General features: G+C 34.7%; 1 long non-coding RNA gene across 1 annotated transcript; it reads left to right on the top strand.

Annotated features, from left to right (window-relative positions):
- The first annotated feature begins 4808 nt into the window (after positions 1-4808).
- On the top strand, positions 4809-9501 carry LOC122757468. Its single transcript, XR_006357514.1, has 2 exons — positions 4809-6279; positions 9332-9501. It is a non-coding gene; the product is annotated as an uncharacterized LOC122757468 (long non-coding RNA).
- Positions 9502-14478: the final 4977 nt, after the last annotated feature.

Here is a 14478-nt window from a genome sequence, read left to right as displayed (position 1 = left end):
CAAATACATGCATATCCATGCTGTTATTATGATCTAAAAGTGTCATGAAGATCGTATGTCCACAAAAAAATGTTATTAAACAATTAAGTTCTCTTGGTAAGCCAACACTGCAGCCCATGCGTGTTTATGCGTGGGTGCTTGTGTGTGTTTGTGTATGTGTGTGTGTATGTGTGTGTATGTGTGTGTGTGTATGTGTGTGTGTGTGCGTGTGTGTGTATGTATGTATGCCTGTGTGTGCGTGCGTGCGTGTGTGTGTGTGTGTGTGTGCGTGTTTCTTGTGTAAGCTGAAAGACGCGAAAAATTATTGAAATAGCTATTGCTCCAAGGGTTCAGGGGATCTCGTAGTCGAGCAGTCTCGACTATAGCTTTCTTACTTGTTATACCCTGAACCCATTGAAAATGGGAAATCAGGGTATAATGGTTTTGTTAAAAGTATGTAACAGGCAGAAGGAGGCGTGGCAGACCCCACAAAGTATATATATTCTTGATCAGCTGAGTCGATTTGGCCCTGTCCGTCTGTCTGTACGTCCGTCCGTCCGTATGTATGAACGCGTCGATCTCAGAAGACATAAGAGGTAGAGTCTTGAAATTTTTTTTCCTAGGTCCGTGTATATCACGCGCATATCTAGTTTTTCTCTATATATCGATAACTACTTCCGATATTTTATTATCGATTAAAAACCTTCTCGAAAGCTAGTTATTTAATTATATCTCCTACACCGTTAGAGCTAGAGCTTCCAATTTTAAATGTAGACTTATATGTATTTTATATAATTTCGATTTTCGTTGTAATTTACCCCTCACCTTTATATCCGCCCCCTCACCCTCACCTTTGCAAAAGGCGTATTTCAAGTACTAGAGATTTGTGCCTTGGAATGTACACACATTTGAGCATTATGATTATGGTCTAAAAGTTTTATTAAGATTGTAGGTCTAGAAATTAAATTATTCAACAAATAAATTCTTATAATGTTGCCCACAATGCAGCGCAACCCAAGCGCAGTCGCTGCTTACTGCGTTCAGGGTTCAGGGTATCTCCTAGTCGAGCAGTCTCAACTAGACTCTTCTTACTTGTTATATTTAGGTTCACCCTAATTACTGCCTCTTTTGCATTGTACAACTCTCATTACTTGCATTAATTCGCCTAGCTCTAAGCAAGCTGCGCTTGCTCATAAGTTTATACTTTAGCCTATATCAAGAACTCTACGAATAAACGTCGCATCTACGATGCGCTGAATTTACTATACGGCTCATTTGTTTAGTTAGAACAGCACCCCCATACTCATGTTAGACAGAAAAACGCTTCTGATCTTACACTAGCATCGTTTTACTTAAATACATTGAAATGGATACTGCTGCATATGCACATATAGTAAACTTAAATAGTCTTCTGTAGTTATCCTTATGCATTGCTCTTAAAGGTGGACAGACTGAGAAACAGGCTGTGAGGTGGACAGGGGACAGACATACATACAGACATACGATGAATGAAGTATTATTGAAATATCCGTCACTCGAAGGATTCAGGGAATCACGTAGTTGATAAGTCATGAATAGAGTTGTCTTACTTGTTACTCAACCAATTGATATTATCTAATTGTTTTTCTACATAATTTGATTACCGTTAGTGCGACTTCTTTTTTCTGTTCATTCATTCTGCAATTTTAAGCTATATGAAAAAGTAGAGAATACCCTTTCAATTTTTAACTGAACGACTGACGCAACTCAGTTTCTTTTTTTAATTCAGTGTAACGCAATAACAGTAAAATAATCATTAAAAGTCATGAATGAGTAGTAGAAATTCTACATATTGCATAGAATCTACTATTACTCCAATAAAATGATATTTCGCTGTTCGCTTCGTTAAGTTAATTGCTTAACCATATCCACAAACCAAAAACACTATTTCTTGGTTTATAATTTGTGTTGTAGCAAATACATGAACCAATAAATAGGTTCGTTGAGCTCGTCTTTTTTGTAATAGATTGTTTAGCGCCCTCTATAAGTCAAGGCTAATTTGACAGTCAATAAATATGATTGACGTTCATTCATATATTTCAAAGTAACCACACCTTTTGTTGCTTCGATACCAGTTAATCCCTTCTCCTATCAGCTTATACATCAAATATATTTGAGATTGAATATTAATTACGTAATATCATCATAATTATCACAAGAACCTATAAGCCAAAATATTGCTTTGACAGTTTCCAAGATACGATCGAGACTAATAAGCTCAACGGAAACTGCAAAATCTGAAGCCAGAAGTGCTCATCTGGGATATACCTTAAATTTCGACTAGCCGTCTAAATATGCTCCTTAGGTTGTATCCATCAATGAACTCGTTTGAATCAATGCACCTGCATAGAGAAAACGCATACGCCTGCCACGTGACGAATAAGTATTTAGATATTGACTGTGTAACTAACTTTTCTTTGTCGCATTATTTTCTACAAAAAATGTATGATCTATGATCTTAAATACTATACATACGTAATTGTTAAACTTCTTCAACGTCTAACGGAAATCCAAAATACATTATTTAATTTGTAGATGCGCAAAGCGGAAGTTGTATCCCGATTTATGTAACCAAATTTATATTTTTCCAAGTAGTGCAAGCCGTTATCAACATCATCATTCAATTATCACCCATCGGTTGCATTTTTATTTAGAGTTTCAGAAATCCTTCAAACTGATCGCAACATGAAATTTTTTATTAAGAACGAGTAAATGAATGAACTTGAATATAAGATATCGTGTAATCTTTCATATATATATATATATGTCGAACTATATATATATATATATATATAGTTCGACATCAATCTAATTTGTTGTCCTTTCTACTAACAAGTACAGGGTACAGCTATAATAAAAAACCGTTGCAGTTGCGTACTGCTGTCAACGATTATGATGGTCATTGTGATGATGAAGATGAAAGAGTAAAGAGAGCTACCCGACTGGCACATTGCTCAAAATAAAAAAAATGCGCCGTCGATTGTGGAGGATAACGAACTTCCCATCAGAAGCAGTCGGTCAGCCTAGTTTTATTCCCGCTCACATTCTGATTCCCATCCCATTTGTTCGGGCCTTGCAATCAGTCGCTGCCGTCGCGTCGGTACCGCTCTCGCAGTTGTTGTTGGTTTATCTCAGCCTCTTTACCGCCCTTTCTACCCTTTTCACGGCATTGGATTTCCCTTTTTTTAGCGCTGTGCTTTGTTTTTGTTTCGGCTACCTCGTTCTATGAAGGGATTTTGCAGCCTCCTGCAGTGGTGTAATGCTCTGTGTGCTCACACAGTTCAGGCATGCCCGAATCCAGTTGAAAAAATTTAAGACAATAACAATAAATGTTATTAACTTAACTTTACAAATTTTGATTAAAAACGGGTAATTAGTTATTAACTGTGAACTGACAATAAATGTTTTTAAATTCTTACACTCCTTGGAATACTTCAACAAATAATATAATAATTGTATATATATTGTCTCGTCATATTCGAGGGTGTCTCGTAGTCTATGCATCACTATATAAAAATTATTTCTCGTTTTTGTTTTTCATGCAGCTGTTTGGGTTCAGCTCAGATATACTTTTTAATACCCTGAACCCATGGAAAATGAAATTCCGGGTATAGTGGTTTTGTTAAATTATATACATTCTTGATCAGGACGACAGCCGCAAAATCTAGCAAATAACTTTAATTATGCGCAGCACGAGCTTTTCATTTTTATTCGATTTTTCCTACTTATCCAATTACATATTATAAATATCGATGTCGATATATCGAAGTTAAACTTTCTTAAGCTAGAGACTTTAAATTTACAATATAGACCTCTGAAATTAATAAAGAATTTGTATATTTTGGATCCCCTGATAAAGAAAAAAAAACTTGTAAGCCCTACAAACTCGTGCGAACAGAATATAATTTCTTATTGTTTAGAAATAGTTGTTTTGTTTGAATTTATGTATAAAATGAGGCTGGAATATTAGCTCTTCGGAGGATTCAGGGTATCTAGTGGTCGGCCAATACCGACCAGAGCACTCTCAATGTCTGTTTTTGTTAAGTTGATCAGAACAATACGAAATATCTTGGAAGATGCTCCAAATAGACTCTTTGGTTGGGCTTAGGTGTTTATTGGTACTTCAGTAGCTTTGCTGCGGGCGAGTCAAACTCCATAAGTGGCAATATTTGGTTTCAGAATTTCAGAATCGATGGCCATACCAGCTCTATCCAACTTTTCAAAAATGTGCAAAAACCCGTAAATAATTGCTGGGATATGCGTGCAAACATTTCGGGTTTTTGCCCAAAAAAAAAAAAAAAAAAAAATCGTTACGTTTTTTGTGATTTTGTTGTTACTGCTGCCTATCGAACTTACCCCTCATTTTTTTTTATAATTATAAATAGAGGTTGGGTTAAGCGTGCAAAAGGGCTTGGAGGTGAGCGTTTCCTCTTATGATGCGATGAATTGAACTAGAAATGAAATGCTATGCGCTAGTAGATAATTTCCTCAAATATAATAGATTTTATTGTTTATATGTTCATATTAGATAACACATTTTTACGAAGTCACTTTTTCAGTTACTTTTAAGTGATGAAATCACTTCATTCTTGGGGTTGTAAAGCCATAAGAGACAAGAGGGTAGGACCGAGCTGTGTCAGTTGATCTGTTAGATTTTACGATTCGCTTCGCAAGATCTGATTTTATTGATACCTGGTCTATCTTACCTACCAATGCTATAGACTAATATAGCATTTATAATCATATATCTTTATTCATAATATATCATATTCATAATCACATTCCTTAAAGTAAATTAAATTAGACATTAGAATAATTAAAAAAACAAACTATAACAAACTACATAATTTATTGGGAGACCAATTATGTTATCAGACGAGCACAGAAAATAAAATCATTGAGTTATGAAACACGAAAGTAACACGAAGTAAGAAGGCTCACCTAGGAGATACCCTGAAGCCTCTAAGCTGATATTTTACTCATTCTGCACTTCTTTTATGCACACATGCATATATTTTTATGGGGTCTGCAATGATTCCCTTTGCCTGTTACAAACTTTTCACAAAATCTTTGTACCCATTTCCCATTTTCAATGGGTTCAGCAGATATAATGAGCAAATATAACCATATGTATGAATCTATACGGATCTATAAGTAAACGGCTCAAAATGATCACGTTCTACAAATTTACTTCAAATAAATAAAAATCTCAATAGATTTAATAAAAAAAGAGAGAAATGTGTGCAAAAAGCGCGCAAAGCTAAAAACTGTACAGGATGCGCAAGCGAAGAAGAGAGCTAAGAGGAGAGACTTTCACAATCCCAATATACGAGAATTACTGTGTGTAAGGAGAGGCGGCTAAAGGTGTGTCAACAAAGCGGCGACGCAAAAAAAATCTCAGGTTATTGCACAAGGACAACGTCATGATCACTGTGAAAAGATCGTAATGATCATGACGAATGTTGTACTAAAACATAATAGGAAGAGAGGATCATGACAGAGGAAACGTTGCGTTTTGCTGACAACCCGTTTTTTAGGGTTGCCAAAGGGGATGGTGTTCCCTTTTCCCGTTCTACAAAGCAAACTGCGTTTCACCCCTTTGTGTAAATGAAATAGAGGCAGGAGCAGCAGCCAGGAGGCAGGATCGCTTCGAAGTTCAATTTTTGCGCGCGCGTCGCAGCATCGAATTTATTTTTTTTAATTTTCAACGCATTCGCCGATTTTAGTCGTTGAGAGTGCGTGGATGGACGTGCAACGGGCTAAGCAAAAATTGAAGTGCGATAGTTCTGAAATGATGTGTTTAAAATTTACAGAAATTGTGGCATGTTTAAGTAAAAAACAATATGAAAAAATAAGAAGAGATAAAATCAAATATAAAACAAATTTTCACCTCAGCAATCGGACGTGGCGTGCGCACATATTTATATTGGATTGGATTTTGCGCATTTGAAACTTTAAATTGTAAAATGTCGGAGAGAGAGAGAGAGAACGCCAAACAGGAGAGTAAAAACGCCGACAAAAGCAAAAACCGCCGATAAAAGAAAAACACACACACGAGGAACTAAGCAGACAAAACATTTTTGGCACATTTTTGTGTCTAGCTGTTGGAAATGTTGAACTTATTGATAAAAAAAAAAATAAAGAAACTAATCAAAATTTAACCTAACTGCACAAAAGTTTTACCAACAAAACCATTAAAAGAGCACACAGCAAAATTCGTATTTCAATCACTCAAAATTATTTAAAAACATGTGGCTTTTGGTAAGATTTTCAGCAAATGGAATTCACGTACTCTCCATTGATTGGCAAAACACAATGAAGGGAATAAGATGTAAATTAACTAACTTGGCATTTTTACGTAAATGCGCAACATATCTAATGCCCAAGTGCGTGTATGTGTGTTAGTGTGTGTGTGCATTCTTTTTAAAAATGGCCGCGCGGTTGAGCGAGCAGGATAGCAACACGGTCAATCGCACATTTAGAGCTGTTGCTTAAATTGTTCAATGTCATTTTTGGCAAATAAGTTTTGTTTGTAAAATATATCTTATAATTTAAAAATGAACAAAAATTATATATATATATATCATTTCTAAATTGTAAGATATATATATATATATATATATATATATATATATATATATATATATATATATATATATATATATATATATAATATCATAATATCATAGTAATGACTCGATGACTTGAAATTAATTTAATAGGGCTAAATTATTTGTTATATAATTGTATTACTTTGAATTTCTAAAATATTTCATATCTGAATTAGCAAAGCTTTCATTTAAGGGTAAATTTTATCTTTTAAAAAAAGCAAGCGGGAGAACCTTTTTAATAGGGCTGTCGAATATTTTTTTTAAATATCCTATCGATTATATTTTAAGTTTAGAAAAAATATCAATTAAATATTAGATGTGCAACTTGAATAATATTGATATATCAATATTTTTCGATACTTAAAAAAAAACAAGTAATAACGTTACAGTCGGGCGTTATCGACTGCGGAATACTCATTTACATCCCATCAGCAATTTAGTAGTTAAGTTTCGCTCTAACGCTGTAGAAAATGCAATTTTTCACGATTTACCACGGCCCTACTTGGCGTAGATATATCCGCCATAGCTCGTGATCTCGATGCGGATCTATATTCCAAATTTCAGCTTTCTAGCTCTTTAAATAATATGATTTCTGGCATATCGGAAAATGCATTTTCCGACTTACCACGCCCCTAGTAGGCGGATCAATTTTAACATAATTTAATTTTAACACTTAATAAATCGGAGATATACACAAGTATGTGTTCCAAATTTCAAATCTCTAGCTTCAATAGCGCCGAAATAGATTGCGCTCATACGGACAGACGGACGGACAGCAAGACGGACATTGCACAAAACCAATATACTAATTCACTTCCGTGAATGAGTATAATAATTCACTTTCGTGAATGAGTATAATATTTCACTTTCGTGAATGAGTTTGAAAACATTTTATACACAATTTATAATCCGTCCCACAAAACAAGATAATAAGAACAAGTAACAAAGCTCTAGTCGAGACTGCTCGACTACGAGATCCCCTGAGCCCTTCGAGCAACTGATATATCAATAATTATTCGCACATGCACACACACATTTTCTTACCATTTTCTTACTTTGAAGGAAATCTGACTTACGCCTAAGCTAGTTGCAGTGACTCACATTAATCCTTTCTCTTCTTTTAAAACGCATTCATTAGGGGAAAATTGAATGTATAAGATATATGTATATATACATAGACAAATATACTCTTCATTATCCTTGTCTGATAGCGTGACCAAGATCGCACGATACGATCAGTAGGGGCGTGCCGATTATTTTTAAAGCTCTAGAGACTTAAAATTAAGAATATATTCTCGAGTGCATCTACGCCTATTAAGGGCGAGGCAAACAGTGCATATTTTAAGAGGTATAATGCTGCTGGATTTGACGTTTTTGTTTCTTTGTAAAAAAATATTCTCTAGTTTTCTTACTTTTGAAGAATAGTACACCAAATTATACAGCTACATACTCGTAAGTTAGTAACAGTAGTAAGTAGTAAAGTAAAGTAAGTAGTAAGTAGTAAAGTAGTATCAGTACTATGAAATAATTTAATAACGTAACTTCTTTCCCACTTTAAAAACTGATCGACTAGATTCACTGTGTAAATCTGCGTTATTGAATCAGAGATTTGGTTGTTTTCAGCTTTTAGGTTAGGATTTGAGAGGGGAATAGTTTCCATTTCATATGTTAAATTTTAGATGTTAGAGATTTGCATTATAATTATTTCATTTATAACCATCATAATCACACAAATAAATATCATTATCTTTGGAAAGTTTGACTTGATAGTCCATTTATTCAGTATTTAAGTTTAGAATGATATTTTTTGCGAGTATGTACATACGTACATACGTATGTATGTGTGCAAGTGTTATTAGTAATGTATGTGTTAAATAAGCATAGAATATTAGAAACAAAAGCTTTCAGAAGGGTGTCCCTTAGTCCCTGACTAACATGTTATAAGGGTACGAAGGCAAGAAACGTTGTGGGGGACATTTTGCTCTGAACATTTTCATAAGTTTTTATTTCAATGCTTAAGTCGATATACTTATGTATAAGTGTTACAGAAATTATTAAACAAAACTTTTGGAAAATTGGCTAAAGGACATGGAGACCTGTGTCAATAGTACGTATTTGCTCTATACACACATATGTATCCGCATGTCATTGCGTTCTAGGGTAATTGAAGAATCGTGCTAAAATTGTCAGCTGCTATATTAGTTTGGAATTACTTCTAATCGATCAAGCAGTGAAATTATGGTATTTTTTAGAAGTAATTTGCTTAGGAAAACAGATGCGAGTTTTTGTTTCAAATTTAGAATACATGGCACTTCGATATTGTATTTACCTTAAAAAAATGTAATTACCGTTTATAAAGTGGGAACTTTAAAAACAAGTAGGATCGTAAATAGTTCGAATATAGTTCGCATTTGCCTTCCAGAAAAGAATAGGAGGTACAAATTTGTCGAATGCTTCGTAAATGTATGTATGTTCCAAGCCCATGGCCTTAAAAACCCTGAAATACTTTGTAAAATCCGAATTCGAATACGTTGCTTGCGATACGATCGTAACAATGACAGCTAACTAATCATATAGGAATCAAACAACCCTTAACGCTTACAGTAAGGGGTACGAGCTAGCACTGCAATGGCCAAACCGAAATGGTCGAACGGTCAAGCGAATGTACATATAGGAATATACATTTTTTTCTTCAATTTTAGGCGGTCAGCGAGTAGGAACACTAATAAGGGTTGATGGAAGCCAACGAACATAACTGTTATAGGCCTGCTCGGGTATTCAGCTGGTCAGTGAAATAGCCAATGGTCGAAAGGTCTAATTCAAAATGGCAAATCTAAAATATATAACATGCAATGCGTTGCAGCAATTCCAACTTGGTGTTTTTCAATTGTTATGAGTGTATACTACGCATCTTTGTTCAAAAAATACTTCGCCTTTATAATAATAATAATAATAATAATAATGATATCCCTTGAACAGCAATCCATACATTTCTTCTACCTTTATGTCTTATAAATATATAATTATTCTGATTTGCAAGTGATAAGGTTATCGATAAAATACCTTATCGAAAATCAGTTATAAAATTATATCTACTACATCTTTGGATTTACAGTCTCCAAATTTTGAATGTATATTTATATGCATTTTATATATTTATATGCATTATGATCTGAAAGAAGATCGTATGTCCACAAAAAAAGTTATTAAACAATTAAATTCTCATAGTAAGCGGACACTGCAGCCCATGCGTGTTTATGCGTGGGTGCTTGTGTGTATATGTGTGTGTGTGGTGTGTGTGTGTGTGTGTGTGTGTGTATGCGTGTGTGTGTCTAAGCGTGTGTGCGTGTTTCTTGTGTAAGCAGAAAGATGCGAAAAATGATTAAAATAGGTATTGCTCGAAGGGTTCAGGGGATCTCGTAGTCGAGCAGTCTCGACTACAGCTTTCTTACTTGTTAATATCGATAACTACTCCCGATATTTTATTATCGATTAAAAACCTTATCGAAAGCTAGCTATTTAATTATATCTCCCACACCTTTAAAGCTATAGCTTCCAAATTTAAAATGTAAACTTATATGTATTTTATACAATTAAAATTTACCCCCCACCCCTATATTCACCCCTCACCCTCACCTTTGTAAAAGGCGTATTTCAAATACTAGAGACTTGTGCTTTGGCAAATACATGCATATGTTATATGTTATAATCATAATCTGAAAGTTTCATGAAGAAAGAACATCCACAAGAAAAGTTATTAATGCACACTGCAGCCAATGCGTGTTTGGGCGTGCGTACGTATGTCTGTGTGTGTGCATATGCGGATAATTATTGAAATAGCAGCTTTCTTACTTGTTATATAAAAATTTGTATATATTTGAGTACTTCAGTAATATTCAGAAATATTTTATTTAAGTATAAAATTATTTTGGCAGCCTCAGAAGTTTTGATGCAAATTGTTTTACTTTTATTAAACTCACTCGCAGTTTAAGGATTATCAAAGCTAAAAATTAACCAAATGGCTTTCACAACTGTACTTACATATATTATAGAAAGCAAAGAAAAAGGATAAAGCTATTAAAGGCGCACAATTCTGTTTCATGTTAGAAAAAACTATGTTGAAGCATTTACAATTTCAGTTTTTATTACTTCCAAAAATGTTGTGTAAAATGTCAAATATTATATATAGACCTCAACCTGAGATTACCTATCTTAAATATAAAAAAGACAGGAGAGCTTGTCAAATATTTTACGCCAATTAAAAGCAATGCTTCATATAGAATTGAGAAGGGTAAGGAGTGGGCAATCTGTAGGAGGCGGGGCACAAATGAACTTTTCGATTCCATCTGCCACCTGACAAGCCCCTTAGCATCATCAGGAGGTGAGAACATGAAATGCATTTTCCATGTTAGCTGCTATTCAAATTGCTTAATTGCGTATTAAATATGCAGAAAAGTAGGCAAAACGCAAAAAAAAAATTGATATATATATTTACATGTATTTGTGTGTGTGTTTTCTTGTGTATGCATTTATAGTCGAATAACTAACCGTTGACAAAATTTTCCTGTGGCCAGCATGTGCGTGCGTGTGTATGTTGATGTCTGTGAAAATTTTTGTTTCAACAAGCATTATCGTTCTTGTCAGTTGCCTGGCATCGGACAGCCGCATACCACTCTCCACACAGCCTTCTATCACCTCATTGCCCCATTGCCCCCATAGGCCCACAACACTCTAACCATCAAAGTGACACCTGATTTACCGTTACGTAAGCAATCCAAAAAGCCGAAAGGTTAAAAGTCAACAGAGGGAGTTGGAAACCATCAAATCTGCTTACTGCCTGCTCTGAATCACTTTTGAATACCCTTTACTTCACATGTATTTCGTAAAATTTTGGAAATGTGTGTGAGAATTTCGATTTTTAAATAAGTCATTTAATTAATTATTTTAGAATTAACGTCTAAATATTATAGAGAGTAATAGTAGTGGAGAGTAAAGTAAGTTAGTAAAAAAACAATTAAGGGGAAAGGAAGCAATGTAGACTGTAGAGTTACTTAGATACAAACTTTTGCGGTTTGCTCCCTATGATCGTAGATATATCTTTTTGATTCTCGATTTTCAAGCCGAGTATATTCGAAATTCCAAGTACCTGCCATTGAAATAAAATTTAAATCCGAATTTTAAGGACTCGGTTACAGGGTATATACTTGTATACTCGGGAATATCTTCATGTTTTAATTGACGAGCCGTGTAGAGAACTTTTGGCGGATTGTCGGAAGAGTGGTGGCACGTACGTTCTTAATAGAATTTCCATTTATGCCCATTAGCCACTGAGAGAGGATTTCACATGCAGATATTAACGATGGAAAAGAGCCATACAAAATATTATATTGCTACTTTTCATTCCGACTGCTTATTGACAGATGATACATTAAGAGTTTAAATTAAAGCAACGATTGATGAGTATGAAAATAATTTCTATAAAGGGTCTCTGTCTGTTACATATCTCATTGTTATAATAACATATTCTGAATTCCCTTTTTGATGTGCATACAGTCAGCCAATTAATTGGACTTTAAATACATTTAATATAGGCTTACCCGAAGATTAGAAAAAACGCATTTTCATTAATAAGTTACATGTAATGTCTGCATGTCAGCCAACTATAAAAAAACAAAGGTAAAAAAAAAAACAAACAAAACAAAATTTCGTTGGAAATCAATTAGAAAAGTTGCAAAGTTTTACGTTTAGTGTTGAAAATGTTCAGCGTGCAATCTCAATCCAAGAATTGAAAATTCATGCCACCGCAGGACCCGACGAAACATTGCTAATAATGTCTGTGGGGTAACTGGCTGGCTGACTGACTGGCTGTCAGTTGTATTGTGCTGTGACTTTTTAACCTAATGAATAATAAATTGGGCCAATTGTCACGCAAAAACAACGCGCACAGACGCCGACAAGAAGTGGTGGAGAATGCAGAGTCGAGCTGCTTGCTGGTTAAGTGTAAGGATAACGCCTTTTCCCGGCTTTGCTCAATTGCTTACCATTTTGGGATCTAGTTCGACTGCCAGCCAGCATATCCAAATTTTAGACACATTTTCCAACTTTCTTACAGGTTTGCTCGTTTGTTATACCAATAACAACAAGTAAGAACGTTGCAGTCAGGCGTTACCGACTGCGGAATACTCATTCACATTTCATCAACAATTTAGTAGTTAAGTTTCGCTCTAATACTGTAGAATATACAGTTTTTTCCGATTTGCCACGCCCCAACTAGGCGTAGACACCTCATTTTGGTCAGTTTTTAGAACAAGATAACGGTACCCTAACTGCAAAGTTTGAATGCTTACTCTCAAAAAAAGTGAATATTACAAGGTATTTTTCGATATGCCACGCCCCTAAAGAGGCGTGAAAATGATTTTTTGGGAATCGATACAGAAGGCTACCAGTAACTCAACTATCCGAATTTGAAGCTTCTAGATATTATACTTTAGGAGATATAAACTTTTGTGGTTTGCCACGCCCCCTGTGGGCGGACATATATATCCGACAAAGCTTTTTGGTCTTGGGGGATCAGCCCGAGTATATATACAAAATTTGAGATCTCTGGCATCAATAGTGTCCAAAATATAGCAGAATTCGAAAAATCACTATATCTTCAGGTCCCCTAGTGAGCGGATCAGGAAAATTTTAGCACTTTGTAAATCAGAGATATACACGAGTATGTGTTCCAAATTTCAAGTCTCTAGCTTCAATAGCGCCGAAATAGATTGCGTTCATACGGACACATGGACAGACGGGCGGGCGGACAGACGGACGGACAGCAAGACGGACACAAAACCAATATACTGATTCACTTTCGAGAATGAGTATAAAAATACCACGTAAAAGGCGTTTCGTAAATGGTAATATACACTCTGTCCTGGCGTATGTAACTCATGTATGTAAATGTGTACGAGGAGCAGCAAGAAAGAATCGAACATCAATGTATGTATATATTTTATATAATATAATATTATATTATATATATGTATATATATATATATATATATATATATATATATATATATATATAGTAAGTAATAGTATCACACGTGATATAGTATGTGTTAGTCCATTGCTCCCATCGTACGATTTAAACATTCTCATCTCTTTTTGTCTTGCTCCAAATGTCGCTTTCAATAGATTTTGGCATTTGTTAGCTTCCACTCAAGTCGCTGGGGAAATTGCAGCCAAATGCTGTTACAGCTACATCATTAGCTAGAGGTGGCAGCTACTGTAGTTATTGTTATTATTGTTATTGTATTTATATTCCAAATGTAATTCGAAGAAGAGAAGTAATTAGCATATTGAAACCTTTTGGCCGTTCGCTAAACTTGTAGTCATCAATAATGCAATTCACATTGCATTTTGGCATTTGTGTGGGTTTTAGTTTTTATAATGTTCCTCCTCGTATACATATACATAAATGTTTAATTTTAAAACTCATACGATACGAAGGGATTAGATACAACAACACAGACAGGGAAGCCTTCTAAAAGCGTGTCAACGACTTATCAATCACAATATACCGAATCAAATGTTTCTGTCAATCAAACAGCTGAATTCTAATGTGTTGAATGTAAATCGTGTGTGAGAGCATTGGGGCTTATTACAGTATTTTGCTCTCCTTATTGATCTAATTTAATATTAATATTTTAATTATATATTAATTATTAATATATTTTGATTCTCAGAGGTTCAAGATTACAACTATATATATGTTGCTTAATTAAATTGGTCATTCATGAGCAAAAGCACTTTGGAATTAAACGATATCGGGCTGTTCACAGTACAAATTGCTTATAACTCT

Source organism: Drosophila mojavensis, unplaced genomic scaffold (assembly GCF_018153725.1).
Source record: "Drosophila mojavensis isolate 15081-1352.22 unplaced genomic scaffold, ASM1815372v1 contig_74, whole genome shotgun sequence".
NCBI lineage: Eukaryota > Metazoa > Arthropoda > Insecta > Diptera > Drosophilidae > Drosophila > Drosophila mojavensis.
The sequence above is the reverse complement of the archived record's forward strand: the minus strand, read 5'-3'. Positions and strand labels throughout refer to the sequence as shown.